Source organism: Scylla paramamosain, chromosome 9, assembly GCF_035594125.1.
Source record: "Scylla paramamosain isolate STU-SP2022 chromosome 9, ASM3559412v1, whole genome shotgun sequence".
In the NCBI taxonomy this organism is placed as follows: Eukaryota; Metazoa; Arthropoda; class Malacostraca; order Decapoda; family Portunidae; genus Scylla; species Scylla paramamosain.
Window position 1 is genome coordinate 1,270,001 of NC_087159.1, and position 17,500 is coordinate 1,287,500.

The 17,500-nt window shown below is 44.2% G+C and overlaps 2 protein-coding genes across 12 annotated transcripts in view; one reads left to right on the forward strand and one right to left on the reverse strand.

The window, feature by feature from the left end:
- Positions 1 to 12,234, reverse strand: part of LOC135103364 (beta-1,4-mannosyltransferase egh-like) — a 69,299-nt gene extending 57,065 nt beyond the window's left edge. The window contains exon 1 of one of the 2 annotated variants that reach the window (XM_064009434.1): positions 12,145 to 12,234. The gene's annotated coding sequence lies outside the window, so the exon portion shown is untranslated. The remainder of the gene's footprint in view (positions 1 to 12,144) is intronic. The other variant, XM_064009433.1, reaches the window with a different exon arrangement.
- A 777-nt stretch (positions 12,235 to 13,011) lies between these two features.
- LOC135103367 (calpain-A-like) overlaps positions 13,012 to 17,500 on the forward strand; it is a 22,703-nt gene continuing 18,214 nt past the window's right edge. For 2 of the 10 annotated variants that reach the window (XM_064009450.1, XM_064009449.1), the window contains exon 1: positions 14,203 to 14,555. The gene's annotated coding sequence lies outside the window, so the exon portion shown is untranslated. Of the gene's footprint in view, positions 13,153 to 14,194; positions 14,556 to 15,757; positions 15,776 to 17,500 lie in introns of those variants that run through there. The other 8 variants (XM_064009447.1, XM_064009455.1, XM_064009453.1 and 5 more) reach the window with 8 other exon arrangements.

Below are 17,500 nucleotides of genomic sequence, written 5' to 3' on the forward strand. Positions count from 1 at the left end.
CAAAGGCCACAGAGATTATTAGCCAGGTTCTCAAGAGTGTTTCTCCTTTTGATAATGTAGAAATCTCTCTCTCTCTCTCTCTCTCTCTCTCTCTCTCTCTCTCTCTCTCTCTCTCTCTCTCTCTCTCTCTCTCTCTCTCTCACTACGACTGTTTTCAAAGGCCACAGAGATGAACAGCCATGTTATCAAGAATGTTTCTTCTTTTTGATAATGTAGAGATCTTGTTAATCTGTCACCCTTAAAAAACAAAGTATATTCAATTACAGCCTTTTGAAAGCAGAGGAGGTGCGGCCAGGAAAGTTTCAAAATATTGTGCCTTCAAGTGCCACATAGTGAAACACTTCAGTGCCGCACCTCCACTACCCCCAAACGAGTCTAATTGAAGTTACACAGTTTTTTATTTATTTATCTATTTATTATTTCTTTTTTTTTACCGTTCTAAGACAAATTATCAAGATTTCTACATTACTAACAGGAGAAACAGTCTTCAGAATCCGGCTAGTCATCACTGTGGCCTTTGAAAACGCTCGTAGAGTCGTGGTGGTGGGAGAGCAGTCTTTCAGAATACAGGTCAGACTACACAATGTTTCTCCCCAGCGCTGTTCCCACACACACACACACACACACACACACACACACACACACACACACACACACACACACACACACTGAGCAAGAATTATGAGTTCCTACATAACCCGGCGCCATATGATCTCTCTCTCTCTCTCTCTCTCTCTCTCTCTCTCTCTCTCTCTCTCTCTCTCTCTCTCTCTCTCTCTCTCTCTCTCTCTCTCTTCTTTAAGACCATCACTTCTATCAAGGACACGAGACTACTTTCAAACGATTAGACCATCTCTCTCTCTCTCTCTCTCTCTCTCTCTCTCTCTCTCTCTCTCTCTCTCTCTCTCTCTCTCTCTCTCTCTCTCTCTCTCTCTTCATTCCACCACAACCCCTTCTGTCTTCTCTCCAGAAAATAAGATACTTCCCTCCTCCTCCTCCTACTCCTCCTCCTTCTCCTCCTCTGCACTGGCCTAGTTTTCAAGGGCCAAATAGTCTCCTTTCCCTTCGCTCCATAAAATAAAGAGCCACGCCACAATACATAAATAAAGTACTAATCAAACCTAACCATTCTGGACTGGGCCAAGCATCCTCCTCCTTCCTTCTCCTCTTTGGAATCACGAACTTAAATGATAAACAAAATGAAGGAGGCGGAGAAAGAGGAGGAGGAGGAGGAGGAGGAGGAGGAGGAGGAGGAGGAGGAGGAGGAGGAGGAGGAAGAGAATAGAGTTCATCAATATAATTTGTTCCTCTAAGACCCCAACCCCTCTTACGACCCACATCCCCTGGCATCCCGCACGCGCGTGGCTGTCCCCCACTGTGATTGGGTGCAAGGGGGGTCGAATACTCGGAACACTGTCTCTCTCTCTCTCTCTCTCTCTCTCTCAGATCCGGCTTAAATGACTGACATTTCTCCCACAACAGTGTACGATAGCTAAGGTTAGGTTTGGTTTGTATTGGTTTGGTTCGGTTACGTAAGGTCAGGTCCTAACTGGTCTGCTGGTCTGGTACGGTCCGGTCTGCTTTGCTTAGGTTTCTCTCAGTTTGTTAAGGGAAGTAAGGCAAGAGAGGATAATATAAAGTAAAGTGAGATAAGGTTTGGTGATGTTAGATAGGCTACGTTAGGAAAGGTCAGGTGAAGTAAGGTTAGCTAGGTTAAGAGAGTTAAGGTTGGGTAAGACTTGTATAGGTTAAGTAAGGTTAAGTAAGGTCAGGGTTGGTTATGTCAAGTTATTTAATGGTATTGCCTTTCACAGCATTCCTTTCCTTTCCTTTCCTTTCTTCTTCTTTTTTATCTGTCCCTATCCTCCCCTAAATTCCCTTCCTTTGTTTACGTCATTTTTTTTACCTTCTCTTCTCATTCCTTATCTTCCCTTCCCTTCCCTTTCATCCGTACCTTCGCTTTCAAGAATGGTACACATAACACTTGTTCCTTACCTAGCCAAACCATGCGTCTTTCTCCTTACTCGCTGCCACACGGAGAACATTAATCCCATTGCCTTCCATCAGGATAAGGAGTAAGTTTCCATCCTGCCTTACCTTATTGCAATGTTCCCTATGTGTCGACAGAGGGGAAAGACTCGCGGCTATTTGAACGGCACAAACAGAACAGCACTTGATGAAAAGACGTAAGTGCCACTCAGGTAACTAAAGTGTCAACTCAAGTGGATCTAATGGCTTGCAATTGTAAGGTAAATGTATGTCTCTCTCTCTCTCTCTCTCTCTCTCTCTCTCTCTCTCTCTCTCTCTCTCTCTCTCTCTCTCTCTCTCTCTCTCTAGCATCACATCGAGTGGATCTAATGGTTAGCAATTGTAATGTAAATCTATGTAAACTCTCTCTCTCTCTCTCTCTCTCTCTCTCTCTCTCTCTCTCTCTCTCTCTCTCTCTCTCTCTCTCTCTCTCTCTCTCTCTCTCTCTCTCTAACCCTGCTGCTTCTCTTCAGGCTGGCAGTGGCGGCGGCCTTTCTCCTTGTCACGGGGTTCCGAGTTCCGGCTACAGTCGTGAATAAGTCAGAAGGATGACTCAGGCGACCTATACGGTTTCCGCGACTCACATCGACCCACCGTGCACCACCACCACCACTACCACCACCACCACCACCACTGCCACCACCACCACCACCACAAGCAGCAACAACAACAATGAGGTCAGCTGCTGCAGGGAGCGTTCCTCTCCTCCCCTTTGCCTGCCTTCATCTGACGACACAGCCCACATCCAGCGACGCAGGGAGGGAGGGAAGAGATGGGCAAGGTGGAGGGGTCATGAGGGTGGTGGTAGTGGCGGTGGTGGTGATGCAAGAAGTGAGGGGATGAATTCGGGCGATTCTTCTACACACTGATGGGAGTTAAGATTCATGAGTGCATTTCATTCCTCCAGTGCTTGGTTACTAAATGTCTCTATCTATTCCTTCGTTCCTTGTCTGTTCCACATCCATATAGAGAGTGGCACGCACGCACGCACGCACGCACGCACCTACACACAGCACATGCCGTAAGGGGAGTTTAACATCTAATAATATTAATCGTAAGATTGATAATACTGATAGCGGTGCTTGTGTATTAGTAGTAGTAGTAGTAGTGGTACTGGTAGAAGTAGTAGTAGTAGTAGTAGTAGTAGTAGTAGTAGTAGTAGTAGTAGTAATAGTAGTAGTAATAGTAGTAGTAGTAGTAGTAATAATAATAATAATAATAATAATAATAATAATAATAATAATAATAATAATAATAATAATAATAATAATAACTGTTGTGTGTGTGTGTGTGTGTGTGTGTGTGTGTGTGTGTGTGTGTGTGTGTGTGTGTGTGTGTGTGTGTGTGTGTGTGTGTGTGTGTGTGTGTGTGTGTGTGTCCCAAATATTAATATATTTCTGACGTGGTTATATTAATTTTGTTCCCGGAAAGCTGGAAAGCTGTCATCATTCCCCCTCTGACACACACACACACACACACACACACACACACACACACACACACACACACACACACACACACACACACACACACACACACAGGTTGACGCTCTTGTTGATGCTACGATGATTGCAGATATGCGAAACGACGGTGGTTGTTAACTCTCACCCACAACTGTTTCCTCTCTCTCTCTCTCTCTCTCTCTCTCTCTCTCTCTCTCTCTCTCTCTCTCTCTCTCTCTCTCTCTCTCTCTCTCTCTCTCTCTCTCTCTCCCTTGGCTGGCACCGTGGCTCCCAAAATATCAGACAGTCAGAGAACTATAGTGGTAATTTAACAGCACGGCGCCAAAGACACACACACACACACACACACACACACACACACACACACACACACACACACACACACACACACACACACACACAACTAGCGGAAAAAAACTACTTTTCTCTATTTGCTTGCCAGAAAGCCTCGGCACATTGCGTAAATTTGATAACTTCAAACCTTTATTCTTATCTAAGTTCGGTTTCCGGTTTGTGCGGGAAGAAGGAGGGAGAGTGGAGCGTCAGAGAGAGGGAGAAGGTGCACAGATGTTTACCTTCTCCCCACGTCAACTTTGCTATAGGTAAATAAGCACCTGTGAAAACCCGACGGTAAACAGTGCAGGCCGCTCTTACCTGCACATGTTGACGGAGCAGGACGTGTACAGACTGGGCGTAGTACCAGACAGGCGTATGACCTATATAAGTTAACCTTTACACCAACTTCCTACCCCCTCCCAACTCCATCTCATCCAATGTCTCTCCCCTCATCACTTCCCCCTCCCTGTCATCCAGCCTCTCCCCTCGCTCCTGTCTTCTAAATGTCATGAAATTCCCTGAAGTCAATCAATGCACCGGCGAGCCAATATCCGGTTTGTGTTCATCACCTCTCCTCTCGGTGCTGCAAAGTCGGGGTGCTCTGGCGGCAGCGTGTACATGCCGGAGGCTTCAATACTTTATGCATGTTCACGGTTCATTACTGTCTTTGTAGCATAGGGGGGCAAAGAGCGGCGGTCTCAACCTACCGCAATACGTGCGTGGTTAAGGGCTAAGGTGGTGGTGGTGGTGGTGGTGGTGGTAACTGGGCGGCGAGAGCAAGGAGCGGCGAGGCGAGGCACTCCAGCACGACGAGGTTATGAACACTCTCATTTACTCATACAACTCCATAATTTACTCTTTTTCCCCGGTGCGGCATTCATTACTAAGGGAAAGTGTGTGTGTGTGTGTGTGTGTGTGTGTGTGTGTGTGTGTGTGTGTGTGTGTTGCCAGATGTAACGAGCGATTGCTCTTTGATGAGGTTTTGCATTTTTTTCCACCCTCACCTCAAGTTCGTTTTTCGAGCGGTTGGTGAGACTGTTCATACCTAGAGAGGGGGCTGGGGGACGTAGGAAGGGTTTGTACATGTCGTGCTGAACGGCGCAACGCCCATGTTACCGCCGTCTTTTGTTTGAAATGATGCTGCCACAGATAGAGCGGTAGATGGCTCGGGAGTCCAGGGTTTTCATTTGTCCCCCTCTCAGCCACAACATCGCCGGTGCAGATGAAGGGGCGCGAGCAACGGTGGGTGAGGCTGCTCGGTGTGACACGTGCTGCGAGGCGCTGGCTGGCGGCTACTGGCACCGTCATGGCAGCACTTGGCAGGTGTGAACAAGCCATGCTTCGTTCAGCCGCGTAACGCCGCGTCGCGTGGCCTTCAGCCGTGCTAAGCCTACGCCGCGCCTGACGCCAGACTCAGGAAGGACAACTCACAGCTGTTGCAATTCTATTTTCGCTAAACTGGTAAAAATCGAGTAAACATCAAGTCAGGCATCGTAAACTTGCATCGTAAACTTTGGTACCTTAAAGTTCACTGTCATACAACGAACACAAAAAAAATTCCCCACAACGAAACCGGCAGTACTCGGCCTCAGTAGTAACCCAGAGCCAGCAACCCGCGCCTGATGCTCGAACGCGTCTGGGGAAGTTGCTTACGACATTTGTCCCAGTGCTGCCCCTTACACGCCTACCTACAAGTGTCAGGTCCGGCACACATTCACACTTGCACCACTTCCGACTCTTTGGGAAAATAACGCGGTGGCCTGGAGCACCTCTCGCCGGAGGCCCGGGCGGCAGCAGTCAGCACAGCGCAGCAAAGACCAAGGCCTCACACAGCCGTCGGCACGCAGGGGTGTCCGCGGGTTAAGGGTTACGAGAAAGATCCATGTATTTTCTGTTAGGTTAAAGATCTTTTACCTTTCACAACACACTGTACGTTATCATTGTTCAAAGAGTACACCTGTTGCGCACGCGAGACCTATCAGGCCAAGGAGTTTGCGACAGGAAATCCGGCGCCTCCACACACCAGCGGGAGTTCCCAGTGCTCGGGTGAGGGATGAATGAACAGGGAGAATTTGTAGTCCGAAGCAAATCGATAGTTCTCTTCCAACAAACATATTCACTTTTCTTGTGGTTCCTGGTATCTTTATATTATTAATCACCGTCACCAATAATCAAACCTGTGTATTCATGGAAGCCACTGAACACATATCTCAGTCGGGGAACCACTAAAGAGGTAACGTTGGGAACTACTCTTATGAAAGTACTAGAATATGGGAAAAAAATTAACGTGTGGCGATAAGGCAGTCCTACATCACGATTAAATGACACAAGACACCACGATGATGTTATTACCTAAATAGAAGTGAGTAACTAATCGCTTTGTCCGGTCAGCACCACGTGAATGCACTGGCCGCCACCACGCAAGCACCGCCACGCCGACCAAGCACACTACACCAGCCCCGCCCCCGCCCCCGCCCCCCCCCCACACCCACGCCACCTAACTCCAACCCTCGCCCAACACGCTGCTCACCCACTACTTGCACTCTCTCTCTCTCTCTCTCTCTCTCTAGGAAACAGAGAATGACGAGTAGTTTACTAGGTAGCTTAATGATCGTACCTTGTCTGCTGTTATTGTACGCGTGTGGAAATGGGGTGCAGGAGCCTAAAAAGAGCTGCTACCTGCATCCACCAGCTCTCGCCACCACAGGGAGGGGAGGAGCTGGGTGTGTCACTGCCAGTGCCAACATTCCCCCCTACTCCAAGCTGCTGCATGGCACTGTGCCAGGTTCCCCCATTACTCAGTTGATACCCGTGATCCATCCTTGTCCCTTGCGCCCCCTGTGTGGACCAGACCATGCGGGCTGCCCCTCTCCTCCACCAGCGGCCCCAAGCCAAAACTACCACGCCTTGCTCACATCCTTCTGCCACTTCACCGCCTCGCCCTCCACTCACCACTCAATACCACAAACTCTCTCTCTCTCTCTCTCTCTCTCACTGAAGAACATCCACCTCACCTTGGAAGAAACAAGCATACACGTCTTCATTTCGCAACTTTTTTGTTTCGTGAGCCCCGCATCAAGAGTCGCCCGTCAGCAGCAGCAGCAAACAATGGCTCTGATAAGCTGTCTGTGGCATCACATGGAATGGCTGTTGAACTTCAAGAAGGTCATACCAAGGAGAGGTTACACTGAGAACTTCCATTGTGAAATATGCTGAGGGCGCTACATATATCGCATCACAGCAAGTAAAGCCACTCTCTTGCTTGGTACGCCTGTGTGTCTATGTTTGAATGGATCATTACGCAGTATGTATCACAATAAACCTAGGCTGTGTTACCTATGGATCAATATCGAAATAAGGTTGCAACAATCACACCACGAATACAATGGGCATTCCCTGGCAAGGTCATGCTTTTGCTGTCACTGAACTTCCGTGCAAAGAATGAGGACAGAGAGAAAGAAAGGGGAAAAAAAAAAGTTCGCTACATACCATCTTCATTACGATATATGGGAGCCACAAGACCCAAAGGGATTAGTATGTCAGCCAGCACTCACCGCCTCTTATGTCAGAAAGACGAGCGCTACACACTAAAACACTCATGTCTCTGGGTGGAGTGCTGTACTTTGAGCCAAGACGGCCATAAACATGAACGACTAGGCAAGGATGTGGGAGTCTCATTGCCTGTTAAAGCTGAAGGCCATCAGGTACAGTCTCCATAGCGCTGGGAACAACAAACACTATGCACGTCCTTGAACACCTGCTGGGATGGGATGCACACACTACTCTTGATCAATACTGAACACAGGTCAGGTTGTCCCTGACCTGGGTGTCTTATCCGGTAAGAGGAGAAGAAAGGGACCCTGCTGAACACACGTTAGGGAGAGATATAGGGGGAGACAGAGAGGGAGACTGTGGGATGGACTTCAAAATGGAGTTGTAATGAATGGAATCAACTAAAGGAACTGGAAAACCCCTGATGCGAATGGAATGAAGATGTACCAAAATAAAACATTCCACATTTGTCAAAGTATTAGATTCCACCTATATCAACCAAGGATATTTATATATTAATTTTCTATTACCTTATAATGTAACCTTGATATTACATTAAAATCTGATGCAATATTACTGCAATGCCAACCCCACATATCATGATAGCTGTGTAGTGCACCTGCATATATGTAGGATAAGCCTCTTTAATATTGTAGTGCACACCTCATCAGTCTACACTAATTAGTGGCTCTATCTGTCACCAGTGTGATAAAGGTGTGTGTGTGTGTGTGTGTGTGTGCATGTTCCAATCCTAAAATGTATCTTTTTTCTAACCTGAAAGCTGTGAGATACCACATTTCTGAGACTTACATGATTTGCCAATGCACTCATGTATAATCCGTAATAAGACAAAATTATTCAAGTGAGACATTTTTTGCCATTATGATATTAATGTAGCAGTTTAATAACAGAGGAATGTGTTAGATAATGAGAATGACAGATAAGGCTTTAGGATGGAAAAGAGAAATTAGGTATACTACGGTCAGAGAAAATATCATGAAATATATGAACAGTACAGGTTACAATGCAAATAGACAGATTAAGAAAGAATCATCAAGAAAATAATAAGTGCAGTAAACATGAAAAAAGAGAGAGAGAGAGAGAGAGAGAGAGAGAGAGAGAGAGAGAGAGAGAGAGAGAGAGAGAGAGAGAGAGAGGAGAGAGAGAGAGAGAGAGAGAGAGAGAGAGAGAGAGAGAGAGAGAGAATCTTTGAGCCAAGTACAAGCAGGAACAGGTAAGGCCACAGGCTGTGCTGCAAGGCAACCATGTAGTACTGAAAACAAACACCATCTGTTGATGCAAGGGTGTTGCTGGCACCTGTCTCACTCTTCTTCCCTTTACCCCAGACAAACACCTTATGGCAATGAGAGAGAGAGAGAGAGAGAGAGAGAGAGAGAGAGAGAGAGAGAGAGAGAGAGAGAGAGAGAGAGAGAGAGAGAGAGAGAGAGAGAGAGAGAGAGAGAGAGAGAGAGAGAGAGAGAGAGAGAGAGAGAGAGAGAGAGAGAGAGAGAGAGAGACCTAACCTCAACTGTGACTAAATTAATGAAATTTCACAGACCTTAAACTGCAATATTCCTTATTTTTCAGATCCCATGTTTTTCACTTAGAAATATTGAGTATCTGCAATTGTTTTTTTATGATGCTTGTACATCCATCATCTTGTATTGCAGTTATCCGCAAGATACAAAAAATTATACAGTAACTTTTCATGCCTACACCTGGTACATATTCTTGTATCACACCTGGGAGTGAGATCTGCAGTTATTTGCTTCAGAGATAAAGCTTTCTCCTTTCTACAGCTTTGTGGGCTTTCATTCATAAACAGTCAAGAAATATGTGGTTCAGTAAAATATCACCCATTTCATTATATCGTGCCTGAGAGGCGAGATGGTTAGTAAAGCCAACATAAACAAGTCTGAAGTGTTTTGACAACTGACTTATGGGTGTGAGTGTATATAGGACTGCCAACACAAAGCTCAGTCAGCTAAAAATATTCCATACTTGCACATGTTTGCTAAGGTTGAGTGTGTGCAAGTAATGTAATGCATAAATAACTTAAAGTTATGATTTATCTTGGGCTGGAATTGTTATGCCACAAATGTGCACCACCTGAGTATGCTGAATTATCTTGTTAGCCGATATAGATAAGTTCGGCAAGAAACTGAAATACAACGTTACACGAAGAAATTATTTTAGCCTGCTTTATTATCAATCCGTGAACATGTTCTGAAAAAAGTAAAGTGTGAGGAACGTGAAGCGATGTACAGCAATGCAAACTGATTGCACATGCTCGGAGCAGCTCTTTACTGCATGGGGCCCTAACTTTATATAAGTAATTACAAATGTATGAAATTCTTGCACTTGGCAAAGACTTTGAGCATTAAAGAGGCAATAACTGGCAAAGACTTTGAGCATTAAAGAGGCAATAACTAAGGAGTTCATGTATACAAGTGGAAATGTAAAGTTCCACATTTAAGTTTCACTGAAGATTGAAAATTTTTACTTGTTGCTTAGGTTTTGCCATTAGCATCACCCTTACTGGTAACTGCACTTGTACCACCAAGAAACACTATACTGATATAAAGTATATGCTGCTTCCAGTACAGGTTCAATAATCAGCTCATCATCCATACTCAAATAACATCCTAAGTTATTGCAGTAGTAGTAGATTTACCACTATGTAACTTTGCCATTCAACATTTTAAAGCATCTTTTCTTTACTACCTGCTACTTTAGTTACCAATTAGTGCTGGCACATAGCTATCTATAAAATTCAAGCAGCAATTGTCATTGTATTCCTGTGCACTTTTCTCTCACCAACAAGAATCGTTTTAATTCCCAACACATACACATAGTCTTGTGCTGTTCCGAACACACATGATCTTACACCGTCACATCTAATCCATGTCGTCTCATACAGTCACATCAAATCCATGTATGTAATCTTAGTCATCTCAAACTTACAGTGTTGATCTATCACCTAAAACCAACATACTGGCACTCCAAAACCCAAATAATTTTGTATAGGTAGCCATTTCAGGCCAAAATATACTTGAGCTGTCACCTCTCATATCATTATGTTTAACTAAACACAATAAAGGATAACTAACTGCATGCAGGAACTATTAACAGCTATTGCTTCTTTTATACATTATGCCTAAAATTTCCATAACATTTCAAGCAACATTAATCAGAGGTAAGTATAGAACCTTGTAATCATAATGTATGTTTTTTTTCCATAAATGAGAAATGTAATATCTTATCTGTGGCGCCCGCTATCAGGACATAACATGCATTTGTCAAGTATGTGCCCTGGTATCTATTTAGCAATAATATGCAGATTAAAGTAAAAGTAATATTAGACAGATAAGATAGGAATGACATGTATAACACCATAAATCTGTCCATCATACACAGTCATAATAAGCATTAAATTATGAAAATAACCATGTATAAACTAAGTAATGTTTCTCTAAACTGCAACACAATCAGGAAGAAGAAGAAGAAGAAGACACTGAGAGCCATCATCTATAAAAACAACTCATCCATGGCCTTGGTACATTTCTTCCTGCTGTTTGTACCCTTCCCACACCACGAAACACAACACTCTGAAATCTTGTTGCACCATCATCTTACTATGTATACACAACAAATCCAGGAAGGGATGACATGACAAAAATTCTCCACCAAAATAAATAAATAAATAAATAAATAAATAAATAAATAAATAAACAAATAAATAAATAAATAAAAATATAAGTAAAAAATAAATGAAATTCTACTACTAATAAATAAACATTACCAGCTGCTATTACCACTACAATGAAACTTTAACATTCTTCACATTACAATTTAAAAGCTACGTCTGGTGTTTCTTCACTGGCCAGCTTCTGAGCGTGAATGGCATACCAAAACATTTCCCCAACACAAATACGCTTCCCCGAACATTTGAAACCTTTATTTATAGCCACAGTGGGAGACAAAACACAATTATATAAAACAGAACTGGCTAGCCTTTATAATAATAGGCAATAGCTTTTCAGGCGGACATTCATTCATCACTCTATGGAACTTTCACATCATCCACATTGTAACACTGTTCGGTGTTATTGCTTCAATCTGGCCGTCATCAAACCGTGAATAGCACGTCTAGATCTTTCTAAACACACATAATAAAGATGATAAAATAAAATAAACAGTATATCACCAGCCAGGCAACATTCATTCATTCATTACTCCAGAGGACTTTCACATCCTCCACTTCAGAGTAAAGCCTGGCCTAGTGTTATATCAATCTGGCCACCCTCTCAGAAGGCTGTGGAGTCGGGTTACACACTTGTCACCTGGTATACACGGCCTCAGGAGCTCCTGTGCGGCCTCACATCCCAACACCCGCGCCGGTAACGCTTCAAAAGGCCCGCCAAGTAGCCCGCCGCCCAGCCCCCGCCGCTTGCCTCCCGCCGCCTTCTTCCCCGCGGGACAAGCGTTTTCCCAGCATTCCCCAGCACTTCTCATTCACCTCCCCACACCGGTCATCACTTGCACTCACCATAATCCGGTTACACAAATCGGTCGTTTGAGGTAATCGGATAGGAGGCTTGAATTTCTAAGGTTTCCCACTCAAAAGTGCCGGCATCCCGCCCGCCAGCCTCAGCCTCTACCTGTACCTCACCTTTGCATCACTGCTTGGGACCATGGGTCACAGTATCTCTCGCCACAGAAACTCAGTAATTGTCAAGAACGTGAAACAAGCGAGTAGACTCACCTAAGGCTGGAGCACAACTCTACCTCGCACTGCAAAGGCTGTGAGCGCACTGAGAGAGGTGACGCACGCGCGGCTCCCGAGGGACGGCCCACACACCCGACACACGCACACCAGTCAAACTAAACATCTACCTGTTCTCATGTAGTTTCACTTTCGTTACAATGACTTTCGGTGTTATTTCGCGTATATTCTTTCTTGCATCGATTTTCATCTTATAATTGATGCAGAACTCTATAGGAAAATCCTAAAACCAATAATCAGTTACCTGGCGGTGGTTAGCACAGGAATCGGTGTTGGTGTATCTCATTCAGCCTTGCAACACCAGGATTACCTCACACTACCGAGTCCTTTTCCTCCTTTGATGACAAACAGGTGAATGGAATGTCATTTTCGATTATCCTACCATTAACCTGAACACACACACACACAAAACAATATATGAAAATTCAGAACACGAAGACAATTATAATGCATAGCCATACCAATGTAGCATGTTAGATTACTACATTTAAGTGTTGCCAAATCATTTATGTATCTTCTAATATAAAAACAAGACCTGGAAACAAAAACAAATAATAATTTACCACTTTAAGCTAACCTTTCAACGTATGTCTGTCAGTGTCAGGCCAGCGGGTCAGCCACGCCTGTGAACTTTTAAACAGTGCACGTAGTTGATGTGTCTACCAGAGAGAGAGAGAGAGAGAGAGAGAGAATACGGTTGGCAAAATGAAATGCGGTTCATGGAAGGGAGATGATTCTAAACGTATACGAGTCAGGGAGCCGCGTGATGTGGAGGGATAACCGCATGACGTCAGAAGACTCGGAACTGTGTGATCCGGATGTTGCTCACTGCGAAAACAGTTCCTAGAGTGGATTGATTCTTTGTCTATGTGGTTTAGGGCAGAACCAGGGCTCTACTGGTCGAGATCAGAGCCTATCTTTTGTTTGTCCAGCACACCAGGCACCATACACGCCATCACCCACGGCCAGCACCCACCAGGATACTGAGTATGTAGACGTACTGTGTTTCAAATTCTCATGTGATATGCTGTCTTTTAGCTAGTGTGGCGTCTTTATCCGTTTTTAATTACTGAAAAGGAACATGACGATGATGCTAATGATGGATGTTTAGTTCAGTGATTATCTTTGAGGTTTAACTATAGGTCATAATTGCGGTGACTTCGTGATAATCTGGTGAATGGACGTACCGCAACTTTTAATAGTACAAAAGTTAAGCTTCTGGGTGAGTCACATTATGCAACACCAATGATAATTCTATATAACTATTGGAGTATCCCAGCAAATAGTAAGCGTGTCATGATACTTGTGTTACCCTTGTAAAGTTAAAGAAAATGTGCTATAACGCGTTTTCTTTGAAGCGAAATTCGTACTCTTGCATATTTTGATCATTCAAGGTGAAACTATTGAACTTCTCAAGAGTTAATTTTGCTTGATAAGTCCTGTATGTACTGAAACATGTAATAGTTGGTGTGTTAGTGCAGTGACCTTCGCCAGCCATCACCATGGCATCCCTGGCCCAGCCTGCCGCCACACTTGCCTTATCAACAAGAAAAGGAAGCACTACACTACAGAATCCTGCAGTGTTTACCAGGACTGTTACCTTAAATTGTTGTTTAACTGTTACCATGTCAATACTCAAAACATTTGATTTCGAAATGTACGCACGCCAGTTCAATGTTTTACGTTGTATTTGAAGGCCACAGCCTACAGTACTCCTGCTCCTACCTTCCTGCCAGCCAGTTAAGAGTTGCCTATTGCAGGTTTTAAGTGTTCATCAGTTCAGTGGAAGTGTTCTGTTCCCGTGTGTTTAAGAATAAGAAGACTTCATGGAAGACCTAGTATCCCAGAAAGGAAATACTCTGAACAGAAAGAAACTGAGGCGAAAAAGTGACGCTTGAAAGAATTTGGCAGCCACTGCCTCCCTTACTTTCCCTGCCCAGCTGCGAGGCCCGGCGCTGGGATGCCGCTGGGTAGGGGAACACTCCAAACTTTGCTGGTACCTTGCAACATCATGGATGACACTATGACGTGTCAATGACAACGAAATAGTGCTGATACCGTAAAATCATTGTTTAGGAAAGGCTGCTATCCACATGTTTACGAAAGATAAATACTTTTAATCAGTGGATTCAGCTCTGCCCTAAAAGGACTGGAATCAGGATAGATGCGCATGCAGCACACGTTGTGGCCGAGGCGGTGGGTTAACACGGGAGATGCTGCACGTTTTTGTGGCGACAGCCGTGCCAAGGGTGGGCGGCGGGAGGTCCCGGGAGTCCCCCACCACTAACACAAACAGTGAAGAGTTTCTCTTTCCACTACAACCTCCGACAGACAGTCGCCTGCTCCTCCGACTACTGTGAGCGTGTCTTCTCTGTGCTTACGTCTCCCTGGTATGTTGAACTTGGAATATATTTTGCTCCCATGCTGCGGTGACCGTGTTTAGTGTTCGCATGACTGTGTCACTCTTCTTTAGCAAAGGTGTTCAAAGCATCGTCGAAAATTTGGGATCAGTAGCTGACAGCGGTGAGTGAGAGTGAACGCTTTTTCGAGGTGATGAATGATAGGCCTAATTCTGTGTGTATTAGTGCACAGCTACATGGAAGGCTGTGTCCGGACAGACATCTCGTGTGAGGAAGTGTATACATGAACTAATCTAAATTAATGAGATGATGAGAGAGAGAGAGAGAGAGAGAGAGAGAGAGAGAGAGAGAGAGAGAGAGAGAGAGAGAGAGAGAGAGAGAGACCTTGAGAAATCTTCGCAAGTAATCAAGCACGACTGGTGTTTACGCAACTATTTAAAGTAACACACCCCGAAGAAGACATATTTAATTGCATATCGTGGACAAAATAACATTTAGAAACTACAAAAACTGCGGTACTTGTAGAGCGGCATCTCCGGCCGACAGATACTACTGGGAAAAGCCCGCGAGACTCCACCACTACTGACTCAAAAGTGAATGAAGGTCAGCAAGTTGCCAGTGACGTCATGCACGATTTCTTACTCATGCTACCTCAAGTGAATACCGCGTGAGGTTGACTTTCATCTGATGTCCGGTTATGCGTTTTGCTGCGGCAATGCGGGAAATGGTTTCAGTTACCCAGGCCATCACGCAGCAGAAAGAACGTCCGCAGATCAATAATTGCCGGCGTCTGTTCTAAGGAAAACCAAATTAGTAGGTGAAATTTAGTTTTGTTCTAGCTAATAACAAGGATAATAAGAAGCTGATTCCGTTGTGAAGGCGGAAGATAAAAGAAGAAAGCGTGTCTAAGCTACAGGAAGTATGCAGATTGGCGCATCCTTCTGCCAGAGTTGGGCAAAGATATGTGATAATAAATTTCTCTTTCTCGCTACTGTGTCGTGCCAACGCATATTATTTGTCTGTAAATCCTGCATTATTGTCTTAAAAAAACGTTTATTTTTCTCCACCACAGAAGGTCAAGTTGGGTGATCTGTGGTGCAGTAAATGAGATAATGCGATACATATATGTGATGAAAGAAAGAAATGTATGGATAAATTTAGAGACCTTGATGGAAAACAGACATGATGGAGAGAAGAGAGGAATGGCGCTCCATGGTCGCTGACGCACCGCGACGGGCACTTCGGTAAAGGTAAAATCTGTTATTGATATAGTTACTAGTAGATGATGAAGAGAGATGTAGATATATTCATGGTCATTGAAGTTTAGAGATCAGCTGACACCACGCAGTAGGAGCACGCTGAGTGTTGAATCAAGTGCAGACGACGGAGCCTCTTATCTTTTCCAAGACATGACGTGGTGCGTCCGACCGTGCGGACGAATAAGACACGGGTATTAAATTACTGGTCTGTTTAATGCAATGAGAAGAAGCCACATGTTAGGTGGAGAAAGCAATTCTTCCGTAGCAACCAATGCATCATGAAAACTACCAGCATACGAAGGTTATTCTAAGTAATCAAAACATTTACACCTATTCACCCATTTCAGCCATACATCTATATCTTTTACCAGTGGATTCGTTGGATCGTAGAATACAGCTAACTTCCATGTGCACGTTTTAGTATAATGACTTTTTTGGAGGGGGTCGAGGACATCTTAAGTGAATATTTGCATCGTCAATCCGGGTTCATTAAGTCGGTATGTTGTAGTATCGCTTATTCATTAAGGATTCCAACCTGCTTAAAACGTTATCTATTCAACATCCATTCCAAATAGATAAGTCACGTAAAAATTTCTAGTTAATGACAATAACACACTTTATTACTTTCGTGCAAAATACGTACAAACTATTCTGTTTCCTGCAGCTCTCCTTTCATCACATGTATCTCCAGTATCACTATCTCCAAGTGACGTCACCACCACTCATCATCTGCACGTCAAATCACAATTATCTCTCAATCTCCACTGCTAACAATGTATGTCTACTATCATTCACCATCATCACCTCCTACCTACGGCTGTATCTCCACCACCATCCACCGAAGTGCAGTGTGGATGACGGTCGCGTGTCTGTTAATACTTCGCTCTGTCCTGTGCTGCTTGGGCCTACCTCAACAGTCTCCCGGGTGGACTGTCGACGTATTTCAGTCTCCATTACGGTTAGACACGCGTAAAACTTTAGCAAAAACATACCAGGCTTAAGATATAGTGTCCGTAACGCTGCTGAAGAATCTTATCAGAAGCATTTATGTTGCGAAGAGAACAAGTATTTTTCGGTCTTCACTGCGGATACAATCTCTGATGGTTGATAATCCTTATTTATTGCTAACTAAATTACTTTTTTCCACTACGACCTTTTATTTCCTTAATGCCTGTATGAATTCCACATTAGCAAACATCGTCTCGCTCTTGAACATTAGTGCGGTTGCTTTATAATTCCTGCCAGACTCACTAAGGCCTGCAGCTACCTGTGCTAGCCGCGCCAGTGTTGGTTCCGGAACTTTTTCTTGAAGGACGAACTACTCGACCCGGCGCGATCCTTGGCATTTGTGCTTTGTTTCCCTGCCAGTAATCAACGCGAGTATGCCGTGAATGTAGAACAGACTTATTTTGTTGCTAATCGGTTACCATTTCACTATGAGAAGTATACATCACTGTAAGCTTTTGTTGCAAAATGAAAATGTGGGGTAGAGAATAAGTGCGTGCTTATGCTATTAGCGAGTGAGGCTCCCCACCCTTTCTTGCCAAATAGTGGACCCTCACAGCACATTCATTGTGGGGCGCTCAGGGCCTGCTTGATTGTTTCTTCACCCACTGCATGGCTCCTGTTATGATGCAACATGGGTATACGATATCTAATTATAGCTATTCATCCTTATTATACATAATACAAGCACTAAATGTTATTTATTACTGT